The sequence below is a fragment of the Lepidochelys kempii genome, chromosome 17, assembly GCF_965140265.1.
Source record: "Lepidochelys kempii isolate rLepKem1 chromosome 17, rLepKem1.hap2, whole genome shotgun sequence".
NCBI classification, from domain to species: domain Eukaryota; kingdom Metazoa; phylum Chordata; order Testudines; family Cheloniidae; genus Lepidochelys; species Lepidochelys kempii.
Window position 1 is genome coordinate 10,939,177 of NC_133272.1, and position 13,377 is coordinate 10,952,553.

The 13,377-nt window shown below is 43.2% G+C and overlaps 1 protein-coding gene across 2 annotated transcripts in view; it reads right to left on the minus strand.

The window, feature by feature from the left end:
* EXO5 (exonuclease 5) overlaps positions 1 to 13,377 on the minus strand; it is a 281,415-nt gene that overhangs the window by 114,321 nt on the left and 153,717 nt on the right. The window contains exon 1 of one of the 2 annotated variants that reach the window (XM_073315289.1): positions 358 to 438. The exons of the other annotated variant lie outside the window; for it this stretch is intronic. The gene's annotated coding sequence lies outside the window, so the exon portion shown is untranslated. Of the gene's footprint in view, positions 1 to 357; positions 439 to 13,377 lie in introns of those variants that run through there. 2 annotated transcript variants of the gene reach the window in all.

Below are 13,377 nucleotides of genomic sequence, written 5' to 3' on the forward strand. Positions count from 1 at the left end.
CTTGTACTGCAAGCTCTTAGAAATCACCTGCAAGGGCAACAGATTCAGCTAGGTTGTGACACCAACGGAAAGCCCTTTGACACCAACAGAAAGATTTCCCATGGACTCCAGTGGGCTTTCGAGCAAGCCTCCAGTTACCATTTTAATGTGTTAGAATCCTAAATTAAGAATATAATGTATCAATATTTTTTGACCAATAGGTCAAATTCTGCCTCAGATACAATAGTGTACTTGGAGTGCACACTCTTTGGGGAAGGGACTGTATGTACAGCACTTAATACAATGGGACCCCAATTCTAATTCTGCCCCATAGGTGCTACCAGAATATAAATAAATAAAATTAAAATTAGAACTCACTCTGTGGAATTACTTTAGTTTGATGCTGAAGCAAGATTTGGCTACTGAGTCTTAAGGGGAAGAATCTCTCAGGGTAACACTTTCCATGGCTCATCTGTAGACCAAAAAAGAAAAAAAACGAACACTGGATGCACACCCAAACTAAATGATACTTATCTGAACAGAACCAAAACTCAAAGAGACTCCAGAGTTGACCCTATGGTGATCTCTAAGAGAAGATGCCTCAACAACAGAGGTCATTGTAGGATCAGAGCTCTTTGTCACCACTAGTAAACTATTTTTGCAGCCATACGTCCTGTGGCATTGCATTTTACATTTGTGTAACAGAACAGGACCAATATGCTAAAGACCCAGAACAGTTTAAGAAAATGAACCACATTCTGCTGCTATTATGCAGTTAGAAAAGCTTCCATGGACTTTGATCGCACTTTGTCCCTAAATCTGGAGTAAGTCTATTGAAGCTAGTGAAGTTGTGTTTACATGATGATCTCTGTTACATGAGTGTAATCTATTTTGCATATACTATGCCTGATTCTCCTATTAGTTACTCCCAATTCACACCAGTTTAAGTCAGTCACTGGGCCAAAGCCATTTTATGCTGGCATAACTCCAGTTTCATGCCAGCACAATGAATGGCGTGATACAGAAGTAAATCAGGAGCAGTGGAGTTATTAGCGCAGGACTGGTGTAAATGTCCAGCATTCATGCATTTCACTTATTTTTGTAAAAAATCTGTCTTTGCATTTAAAGTTTAATGGAAGATGAATGGCCATTATTTGTATGTCATATTAAACACACAATCACTTCTAAATAACTGTTTAGCATATTACATATTCAATAGTGCATTTAATCTCAATGAGTCCCTCTTCTGGTAAATAAAAACAGACAAACACTTTCTGTCAAAATGCACTCATAGCTCTACCCAGTGTAAGATAAAGAGTCTAACTGACATTTCAGAGACAAGTTATCCGCCTAATAAATAGTCTTGCGTTCATGTCATTTTCAAATTGGCACCTTGCTCCTTTGCTAATTACTTGCTCTGAGCAGAGGATCTGTCAGTGATTTATAGGACAGCTGCTGTTCAAACAAACGAACGGTCTTCTTCCAAAAATAGGGAAGAAGCTGCAAAAGAAACCCTAAAACTAGTGTTTTGCCCCACTCTCAATGCTCACATTCCAAGAGTTCTATCAAGCTGCCTAATATGTTTATGTCCTGTTTTCATCACATGGAGCTTTCTCTCATTCCATTTTTTCCCCTATGATGGAGTATGAGGAGCCAGTAAGATATTCTTCATCAAAACACTTAAAATAAAAAAAACAAACCCCACACATGTTGATCTAGATGATATTTTGTTTTAAAAAACCCCCACAAATGGAACATTTTGGAATTCCATTTTGCAGAAAATTTAGGTTTTTCGGAATGAAAACACATTTAAAAATCACGGCATTGCCCATGAAATGAAAAAAAAATCCACTTCTTGCCCAGTTCTGCTATTGTTAGTGAAAGGTGCCACATTCTGGATTTCATAATGCGCCAAACCCAAGCCCCATATCTGCGCCTAATGTTTTGGGGGTGGGGAATTCAATATACGGTGTAAGGGGGGGGGACGCACTAAGCAATGCATAAGCTTTGTGCTGGTCCCTGTGGAAAAAAAGGGTGAGAGTCACCCTTTGAAAAGAAAAGTGTTAAAAAGGGTAATGCAGTAAAACCCTGATCCAGCAAAACATTTAAGCAGGTGTCCTTTAAACTCATGGGGACTATTTCCAGACAATGTTAATGTGCTCAAGTGTTCTTCTGGACGGCAGCATATCAATATATTACTGTTGTCTCTCTCATGTACTTGCTCTCCTACAGTAGCTCTGTTGTCCTCCAAAGAACCAGAGAGGATGTATTGGAGCTAAAACTCCTAGGGCCAGATTCTCATTTACACTACTCTGAAAATGTAAAGGAGTCTTGAAGTGGGCATAAATTGCACTGGCAGTGCAAAGTGGTCTCAGTGTAAATTAGAATAAGGCCATGTAATAGGGCACCCCCCTTGGAGCATCCCTCTGCAGCACGCCACAACATGAAAGGCATGTGTGCCTCAGTTTCTCCTTTCAGAGGCCCCCAGGACAGTCCAAAATCTTTCTTAGATCAGTTAACCCTTGTGGGGTTAATTTATTACAAAACCAATGTGCACACAAATCATAACAGATGTTCCACAACCATGGTCCAGAATTCACCAGCATAGATCAAACAGTACATGCAACGTACAGCCTGGACATCCCCCATCACATTCCAGCATAGCCCTGGCATCAGCCCTCTTCTGTTCTTCCACCAGAACTGTTCTAGCCCCATCCTTCCAATTGGGAACCTCCACAGCCTCTCTGCTTGGAGAGCATCTTCACCAGGGGAGTATCCCTGTCCTCGTCCCTCTCCCTGTTCTCCTGGTGCCCACTCTCCAGCATGGAGAAGTCAGCAGGTAAGCCCCTTTCTGGTCCTTGGCTCTGGCTCTCCAGCATTCAGGCAGGCAGGCAGGCAGGCAAGCATCTCCCTCAGCTGCTCCTCCTGCTACCAGCCCTGGCTCTCTGGCTTGGGGACACCAGGGAGGAAAGCCTCTTGCTGGTCTCCTGCCTTCAGCCTTCCTGCAGGTCCCGAACAGTCTCCTAACCAATTGCTCCCTCTTCCCAGGGAGGACCCACAGAAAGCTTTCTGCTCTCTACAGGCTTGCCCGAGATCTCTCCCAACTCCTTCCCTGACTTTTTTCAGCCCCCAGGTGCTGTCCCCACATGCTCTGAATTGGCCAAACAGGAGCCCCTGCTCTGGCATAGGGGTTCTGGGACTGCTTCATCTGCAGAGGCCAACCTCCCCGTGACCGCTTCCATTCATTCCTTGGGAGAGAAACGGAGCGCCAACTTTTCCAGCCCTACTCCATCAATCCAGCGCCTTCGTGCATCCAGCTCTTCGCAAGCAGATCCCATCTCTTTTCAGGCAAACATGGGTGTTTGTGTATGCAGCTGCATACACAACAATGCAGATGTGGTTTAGGAACTGGTGTCTGAAACTGGCCCATATGGACTCATTCTGTTTGCTCTTCTTGAGTCAATGGTGCTCTTAGCACTGTATTTTTAGGATTTAGTGGTAGCTTGGTTCCTTTCATGCATACAACATGAAATACTGATACACTGATCGGTTCTGATTGGGACCTGGCTTCAAATGAAAAAAGCATTTGCCCTGTGAACAAGGTGAACACAAGCCATAATGGAGCGCAGCAGTGTAATACAAATAAGTATGTCCCTTTACATTACCAGGAACACACACTATGCTTTCTCTGCATCCCTGCTCCCAGTTCCCTTGAATGTTCCACCAGGAAGGTTTTTGTAAATAAGGGGTCTCACTTAACATACTCAGTGAAATACAGTATTAATGAACCTTTAAATATCACATGGTCTAGTGGGAATAAGGACAGGGCCAGGAATCCAGAAAGCGTGAGCTCTCACCCCAGCTCGACTACTGGCTGTTGTGTGACAAAGCCCTGGCTGGGATGATTTAGCTGGGGATTGGACTAGATGACCTCCTGAGGTCCCTTCCAACCCTGATATTCTATGATTCTAAGTCCATTCTCCTCTGGGTCTCCAGGTCCCTAGTTGTAAAGCGAAGACAGTAATTCTCAGGGGCGTTGTGAGCAGAGCTGGGCAAGTAGTGGATTTTTTTTTTGTTGGTTAGCAATTAAGAAATAATTTCAAGGCAGACCATAACCAAACATTCTTTGTGAATTGAAAAGTCGGGGGTAGGGGTGTGGGAGGGGATGGAGAGAATAACTTCAGCTCAAATGAAACCCTTCATTCGGACAAAATTCAAATATTTAGTTTTGATCGTGAATTTTTTTTTTACCATGTTTTAGCAATTTTTAAGGAAATTTTTTAATAAGTCATTTCAAAAAAGGAAAGGTTTCATTTCCAAAGTGTCCAGATGAAACACCGAGGTTTTGTTGGTTTTTTTTTGGGGGGGGGGCGGCAGGGAACCGAAGAAGGTAATTTGCCTTTTCCTCCAAAAAATTGGGCAAAAAAATCAACACAAATCTGTGAAAGCTGTCAGTTTCACTGAATCAGCACTTTTCATAAAAAAGTTCTAGCTGAAAAACTTTCACCCAGCTCCACACGTTCACTGAAGACCTACAGCTAGACTATGCTTGGCATGTATCACGTGCTAGCAAAGACTCAAGTGTTACCGTAATCCAAATAATGACCAGAGTGGTTACTATTGCATCTCCTAAAAGCCCCAGTTAGGATCAGGGCCCCATTGCCTTAGGTTCTGTAGAGAAACACCTTAAGAGAGTCTCAGCCCTAAAGAGTTTACAATATAAATTGAAGTCAAGATGCAGCGAGTGTCAACACCACTAAGTTATTGGTCTGAATTGTACCGAGGTCGATGCTCATAACTGGAAGCTGCTGTCATTTGGAGTCCTACGTCAAATAATGCTGATAGTTCCAGGTTGATTCCTAGCAGACTCACGCCCACTTCCTGAAAAATAGCCATCATTACTGGCATCCTTATGCAAGAGGTGCTAAGGACTGAGAAGACCCTCCCAGATCATACAGGTCAAGGCTGCTGCATGCTGGGGGCTGGGGGGGTGGTAGCAGGCAATTTTTGCAATGGTATTGCCTGTTCCTCGGATGGCTAGAAGATTTCAGCTCTGAAGGCTGTCAGGCTGCCAGCTTTCATGAGCACTAAATTGCCTAATGAAATCAAATACTTGGGAAGTGCTTAATTTTGCATGTGTTAGCACAAAAATTAACACTGCAAGCCAAATCTGTTTATTGTCATGGCATTTATGCCATTTTTGTCATCATACTTTTACAGGTCATAAGCATAACGAAAGCCCCCACCGAAAATACGGGTACCATATACACTTCCAGTTCTACAGTAAAGTGAATTAAAGGGAAAGCTTGGAGGAAAAACAGTAACTTGTAGCCGCCACAAGACTGCTTTTTTCTATTCCTTCCGTACACAGGGTCTGTCCCTCTACTCAGTCACATCAGTTTTGCACTAGTAACATACCAGTATCATACCATAAGAGAAGTTTTAAACCCTGCCAGTAATAACCGTCTGTCTCCCCATCAGTCCAAAATTTGTGCCCAAATTCCAAACACAATAAATGCAGGGGAGACAGGAAGGATGGCTTGTGGTTTGGGCATTGGACTGGGATGCAAAAGATCTGGCTTCAAATCTTGGTTTTACCACAGATTCTGTGTGTGACCCCGGGGACTCACTTCGACCCAGACCTAGGTACCACGGACATTTTCCAACCCCCTCCTCAGCTGCTGCCAACCCCGTAGACAACTAAGTTTCTGCCAGTTGGCATTTGCCAAGCCACCTAAGCCCTAATGTGCAGCTCAGAGCCCTAGGTCAAGCTGAAGCAGGATTTTCATACTACTTATCTCACCAGCAGAACTCTCATATATAAATGTGCTCAGAGCACAGCTAATACCGGTTATCCACCAGCCCCCTCACTCAGAGGCAGGCCACCAATTGGTGGAGGGGCAGCCAAGCAACTGCACAGAACACAGATGGGGGCATGAAAACGTAGGGGAAACCTGAGGGTGGTACTGAGCATGAGCAGTGCGGGAGGCAGGGGAAGAGATGTGCATTTTGCCTGCGAGGGCATGATCTAACCTGGCTTAGGTGCCTCACTTAAGGCAGAGCCCCTAACTCCAGGAGAAGGTTGTGAGGAAAATTCTACTAATAAGCATAAAGTAGCCTTAAACCCCCCCGCCCCACAACATTTTGAGTTATTTAAATAAGTATGACATCAAATATTTGACACATGATACAATCACTGCTGAATCACTGAGCAGTGTTTGGTAGATAGAAAAGGAGTACTTGTGGCACCTTAGAGGCTAACCAATTTATTAGAGCATAAGCTTTCGTGAGCTACAGCTCACTTCCTCAGATGCATATCGTGGAAACTGCAGCAGGCTTTATATATACACAGAGAATATGAAACAATACCTCCTCCCACCCCACTGTCCTGCTGGTAATAGCGTATCTAAAGTGATCATCAGGTGGGCCATTTCCAGCACAAATCCAGGTTCTCACCCTCCACCCCCCCCACAAATTCACTCTCCTGCTGGTGATAGCCCATCCAAAGTGACAACTCTTTACACAATGTGCATGACAATCAAGTTGGGCTATTTCCTGCACAAATCCAGGTTCTCTCACATCCCTCCCACCCCCATACACACACAAACTCACTCTCCTGCTGGTAATAGCTCATCCAAACTGACCACTCTTCAAGTTTAAATCCAAGTTAAACCAGAACATCTGGGGGAGGGGGTAGGAAAAAACAAGAGGAAACAGGCTACCTTGCATAATGACTTAGCCACTCCCAGTCTCTATTTAAGCCTAAATTAATAGTATCCAATTTGCAAATGAATTCCAATTCAGCAGTTTCTTGCTGGAGTCTGGATTTGAAGTTTTTTTGTTTTAAGATAGCGACCTTCATGTCTGTGATTGCGTGACCAGAGAGATTGAAGTGTTCTCCGACTGGTTTATGAATGTTATAATTCTTGACATCTGATTTGTGTCCATTTATTCTTTTACGTAGAGACTGTCCAGTTTGACCAATGTATATGGCAGAGGGGCATTGCTGGCACATGATGGCATATATCACATTGGTGGATGTGCAGGTGAACGAGCCTCTGATAGTGTGGCTGATGTTATTAGGCCCTGTGATGGTGTCCCCTGAATAGATATGTGGGCACAATTGGCAACGGGCTTTGTTGCAAGGATAAGTTCCTGGGTTAGTGGTTCTGTTGTGTGGTATGTGGTTGTTGGTGAGTATTTGCTTCAGGTTGCGGGGCTGTCTGTAGGCAAGGACTGGCCTGTCTCCCAAGATTTGTGAGAGTGTTGGGTCATCCTTTAGGATAGGTTGTAGATCCTTAATAATGCGTTGGAGGGGTTTTAGTTGGGGGCTGAAGGTGACGGCTAGTGGCGTTCTGTTATTTTCTTTGTTAGGCCTGTCCTGTAGTAGGTAACTTCTGGGAACTCTTCTGGCTCTATCAATCTGTGTCTTTACTTCTGCAGGTGGGTATTGTAGTTGTAAGAAAGCTTGACAGAGATCTTGTAGGTGTTTGTCTCTGTCTGAGGGGTTGGTGTTTTTTCCTACCCCCTCCCCCAGATGTTCTGGTTTAACTTGGATTTAAACTTGAAGAGTGGTCAGTTTGGATGAGCTATTACCAGCAGGAGAGTGAGTTTGTGTGTGTATGGGGGTGGGGGGGGATGTGAGAAAACCTGGATTTGTGCAGGAAATAGCCCAACTTGATTGTCATGCACATTGTGTAAAGAGTTGTCACTTTGGATGGGCTATCACCAGCAGGAGAGTGAATGTGTGTGGGGGGGTGGAGGGTGAGAAAACCTGGATTTGTGCTGGAAATGGCCCACCTGATGATCACTTTAGATACGCTATTACCAGCAGGACAGTGGGGTGGGAGGAGGTATTGTTTCATATTCTCTGTGTATATATAAAGCCTGCTGCAGTTTCCACGATATGCATCTGAGGAAGTGAGCTGTAGCTCACGAAAGCTTATGCTCTAATAAATTGGTTAGTCTCTAAGGTGCCACAAGTCCTCCTTTTCTTTTTGCGAATACAGACTAACACGGCTGTTACTCTGAAACCTGTTTGGTAGATGTTAATGTAATTCATAGCCTTGTATTTGTTTTAGTAATAATTCATCTTATAGTTGATGTGCTATTAATAAAGCACATTTAATAGGGTAATTTACAATAAAATGAATCAAGGATTAGACAACACATTTGACTTCTTATAATTATTTGGAGAGAGTAAAATGTAGCTAAAGTCTAAATGCATTTAAAAATATGGTTCAGATTATTTGTTTCAGGACCTAACCCTCCATTTTGTGATGGGATTTTCAGAAATACACAGCATTGGCCACTGAAGTTAATGTGCCACTGATGTCAATGGGAGCAAAGTTAGTCCAACATAACGGCCCTGGCCCTGCAATAGGATGTTCATGAGAGGACCCTGTGTGGAGTCCCACTAAAGTCAAGAGTTTACTTAGCTAGATCCAAGCATAGAACCAGAGGTCTGTCACAAGCAACTGAGGAAGCTAAACACATAGGATTTAAATCTCCTCTTACACTGGTTCTACAGTGGTGTAGCTCCCTTCACTTCATTCAGTCTGGGGTGAAAGGAGGAAAGTTCTGCTGGTAGCTGGTAATGTATCTTGGTGTGAAAACTAAGACACGCCAGATTGACTTTGTGGGAGAAAAACCAATATTGCTCCCCTACCAAGTGGCAGCAGTGTCAGGGTCTTGCAGCTTGTTTTCCTGTTGGAAGAGTAATCAGTGACCTGGAATTTATGTATTTTCTTAATGTAACTTGTGTTAAACTATATGCACCAGTCCTTGAACAGAAGTGGTCAAACAGCACACAGACAGTCCTGTCTTAGAAATTTCAGCCCATTACCAATGCCCAATTCCCAGGAAGCAACTTTGCCCAAAGAATTGACTCCAGTTAGCAAGGTTTTTCTCTCTGCTTGAATTTTCCTGCTTGCTAGAGTGCCACCAAAGCAATAAGATCACAAAAACTAACAACAAAACACAGCACTTCAAAGACTGTACACTGTTTTCATGCTAAGAACTTTCAAGACTGTAACAGTGCCATCTTGTGTGAGACTCCTTTTATGACAACAGTTATAGGGCACAAAGGTGAAATTATGAACATACATGCAGCATTCTGTATCAGCAAATGATATCCAACTATCTTAAATTAGCTCAGAACAATTTGCCTTAACTCATAATTATAAGTCATTTCATGCCTTGGTAGGAGGTCACATAAGGAGACAGAAGACTGCAGAAAAACACTGCATTGGAGGAAGGCAGTGAACATGCTCCCAATGGAGACTCAATATTCTGTCAAACAAATGCAACTCACTGTTTCCCTCCCCCCCGATACTGCGGTCCCTAACAAAGTTGCTTTCATTACCTGGAAAATCCTTGGTGAAATGTTAGCATTTTAAGTAACCCGTAGAAGTGAAATGAAATCCAGAAAGTGATCAGACCACACCAGGATAGAAAAATGGAATTTATTTTGTATATATCAGTTTCCATTAGTTCGAAAGGTAGGTATATATTACAAACAGTGTTTGCTCATGGTCAGAGCACTTTCAACAAAATTGAAATGTATCTGCTGGTGAAACTGACAGTGTTATTAGAGTTAACTATCAACCACCAGGTGAATGCAGTATAACCTGATTCATTAAAGACTGACCTTATGGTCATTTAAATTGTATCCTGTAAGCAAGCAAGAAAAAAAAGCCTGTCCAGTTATTCGGTGATAATTTGTCCATGAAGAAAAGGAGTACTTGTGGCACCTTAGAGACTAACCAATTTATTTGTGTACACTTTCCATAGTATGCATCCGATGAAGTGAGCTGTAGCTCAAGAAAGCTTATGCTCAGATAAATTGGTTAGTCTCTAAGGTGCCACAAGCACTCCTTTTCTTTTTGCGAATACAGACTAACACGGCTGTTACTCTGAAATTTGTCCATGGGCAGTGCCTCAAATACATATATAGTTTAGATTTAAAAAAAGATAATGGAATTAGACTAACTGAGAATCAGCCCCACAATATTTTAAGGCCCTTTTAGCCACTGTGGCAACGTAAAGGGGCTTACAGTATGTGAAATGGCTCCCAGAGCATATCCCTCTCCACAGAGGGTCTCCTCCAAATGGAGCAGAATTTATGTAAGAGCTCAACTCCACCCCTACTACTGGAGGCGGATTGGGGTGCACCACACTATGACCATTTTCTGCTTCCCATGACCTACAAGGGTCATGAGTAGGAGAGCCCAAGTTAGAGCAGCCCTGAGGCTGCTGTAATGTATATAAGTGCCTGTGCTCATACCTCCCTTCAATAATCACTGGAACACGGTCATCAAAAGTCAGGACCCATGGACCTGAGACTGATTTCAAGGCCCCATCCCCCAGGAAGCACCATGTGAGCTTGATGAAGTCCTAAACAACCCCTGCACTCCTGGGACCCCATTTCTCAGACACGGAAGAATTTGCATAAGGGGGGGCAAGGCACTTTACCTGGCTACAAGCCACAGTAGCTGACTGGTGGAGGTAATTTTGATGGAGTGATGGAGAGGGGGAAACAGGAACGGGGGGAGGGGCGGCAGCTCAATTTGGGGATAGCAACTGTGGAAGAAGAAAGTCTGATTAGATATTGCTGGAATGAGGATGATGGAGAGAGTCTTGCTGGGCAGTTTTCATGGTATGGGGTGGAGAGCGAGGGTGGGAGAGGTAGCACTGGTTAAAGAGGGGGACAAAATGAACCACCATTTGTTGCTGCCTTTCTCAAAATCCCTTCACCACCCCCCCGTATATATCAACCCCCTTTCATGAATCCCCTGTGCATCCCTGGCTAAATCGCTTAACAATACTATAGGGATTTACTCTTCTTTGCAAGCAGAAGAAAGAATAAAGGATTTCCTAATTACTGCATTAGCAATTCCTCTAAAGAGGAGACACCCAGAAAATGGAGAATTGCAGAACCTTGCCTCCCCTGCCATATTTTTTCCACAGTCATTCTCAAGACCTCTGGGGACCCCGCAGCTACCGCTGACTATTTACAAAAAGGGTATAATTGCCATAGTAACAGTCACTCCCATGTTTCCCACCTGCCCTGGAAATGGAGTAAATGGTCAGATTCAACCCTCCCCACCACTCAGATTAGGACAATGGAGAGAATTTTGAAAGCAAGAGTTAGCAAAGGGGACTCGCTTTTCTAATAGTTCATGCACAACATGTTTCCTTGCTAGCAAGTAAACAAGGAAATTTGGTTCTCCTGCATGATGTGACATGTGAAAACTAACCTGGAAGGCTGTTTTTTCAGGGTAAGTCAATGTTCCAATTACCAGCAAATTGCTAGCGCTCCACAACAACTCTGCATATTAATTCAAACCAAATGAATGTTCATCAAATTACCTAGAACAGTAAATAGCTCTTCCTGGGGCATGTAAATAAACCTAAGATATCTGGGAAATTGGGAGAGAGATATTTTGGAAACTAATTAGTCTGGGAGGAGTAAAAATTCTCAAGTAAATTGGTAACAGATAAGCCAGCTATGAAATAGTGTAAAAACAAAACCAAACACACACACACACACACACACACACCCCCACACACAAAACCCTCTATGGCTGGATCACATTTGTGATTCAAGAGAACATTTAGCGGGAGATGCAAATGCACATTTTAATAGATTTTATACCCTTTTCATTTACATAATTTATTCAGCTGTGACTTTTTATTCAAAGATTATTTGAAACATCCAAAATTAAACCTCCACCTCCCCACTACTCAAAGTAAAATCAACACTTTGGCAGATAATAACCCTGGAGAAGGACAGTGTACACCTGCCTTCCCTAAGCACTGGCAGTCAGCACTGTGGGATTAGGTCAGTTTCCTTTTGTGCTTTGGTGGGGTGCACAGCTAGGAATAGTTGGCCACCAAAGGAGCTAGGGGTCTGAGAGCAAAATTCCCATTAACTTCAGTGGCTCAGAAGCAAGTCCTAAACCTAAATGTGGACCCAAGCCTCCAAAAAGTGAAAGGGGATTCACTAACTCAAGGTCATTCCACCCCCGAGTTAAAAAAAAAACAAAAAAAACACCAACACAGAACCAAACTCCTCTCAAAACTTCTTCCAACTGTCACAAGCCTAAAAGGTCAGACAAATCCAATCAATTGATCCGGCCAACGAAACACACAGACCAGGGTCAACTTTTTTCACAGAAGTACCTAGGCCTGATACAAAGCCCTTTAACAACAACAACAACAAGAAGTCTTCTGTTGACTTCAGTGTCTTTTCAATCAAGCCCCTAACAATTTCTGTGTCAGAATCTGATTCGCTAAATGCTGGGTTTTTTTCCTCCACCATTTAATGAGGCCCATTGGCATGGGCTAATCATCTACTGCACAGCTGATTGAAATGCCACCCTTTGTGATTTCTTGCTGCATGACACAGGAGAGACTCATTGATTGGGACAGTCCCAAAAAATTAAAACGATGGGACAAGCCTAGCCCTGCCGTGCTGGTGTGTGTAATCTCCTGGCTCTGCTCTTCTGGTCAGCTAGAGAGGGAATATGTGACAGTACAAATACTTTTCTGGGTGAAATGGAATACAGGTTTTATGAATCTTTCCCCCTGGAGACTGAACTCCATTATCCATTCTGCCCTTGCCGGTCTGGCTATTATTCAGGTCACTATTCAACAAACTGCAAAGAGCTGTATTTATGAATGGATAGGGTTTTCTTTTTTCCTCTTCATCTGACTCCCTTTTAGCACAGTATATCACCACTGAGCTAATGCACTAATGGACACTTACCATTACCAATCTTCCAACGTAATTAATAATGGCAAATAAGTGAAAAACTTCATAAAACCAAATTTACGGATCACTCCTTTTGCTATCCATTAACTGAAGCTATGTATAAGGTTCAACAAATCTGGAAGCTATAGAGACATTCATCTTGAACTAATTATGTTAGACATTTTTAGAATCATGTAAATGCTAATACTTAGAAGGGTGGAATGTATGGGTTCACAGATATCTGGGACAGTTTGATCACATTCTGCCCCATAATCTACAACGGAACTGTGGGTCGATTTTTACCTCTTTTACACCCATGTAGGTCCAGAATAAAGCAAAGGATCCCACCACGGAGCTTTGAGAATTGGGGAAAGTTTTTTGGACACTGGGTAGGATCTTGGCTGGCTAAGTACCATAACACATGTCTTGATGCAATTGGCTCTGCCTGGCAGAACCCAGTATCTGCACAGAGACTCATTGACTTCAGTGTGTCTGGGCACAGGCACAGGGGTCCACTCACACAAAGTAGCTTGCAGGATTGGAACCACAGATTTCAGTTCAGGCCACAGATGGAAGTTTTTGGTAGGTTCCATTTCAGAGAGACAGATCTACCTCCCACTGCCCGCTTATACAATGCGAGAACA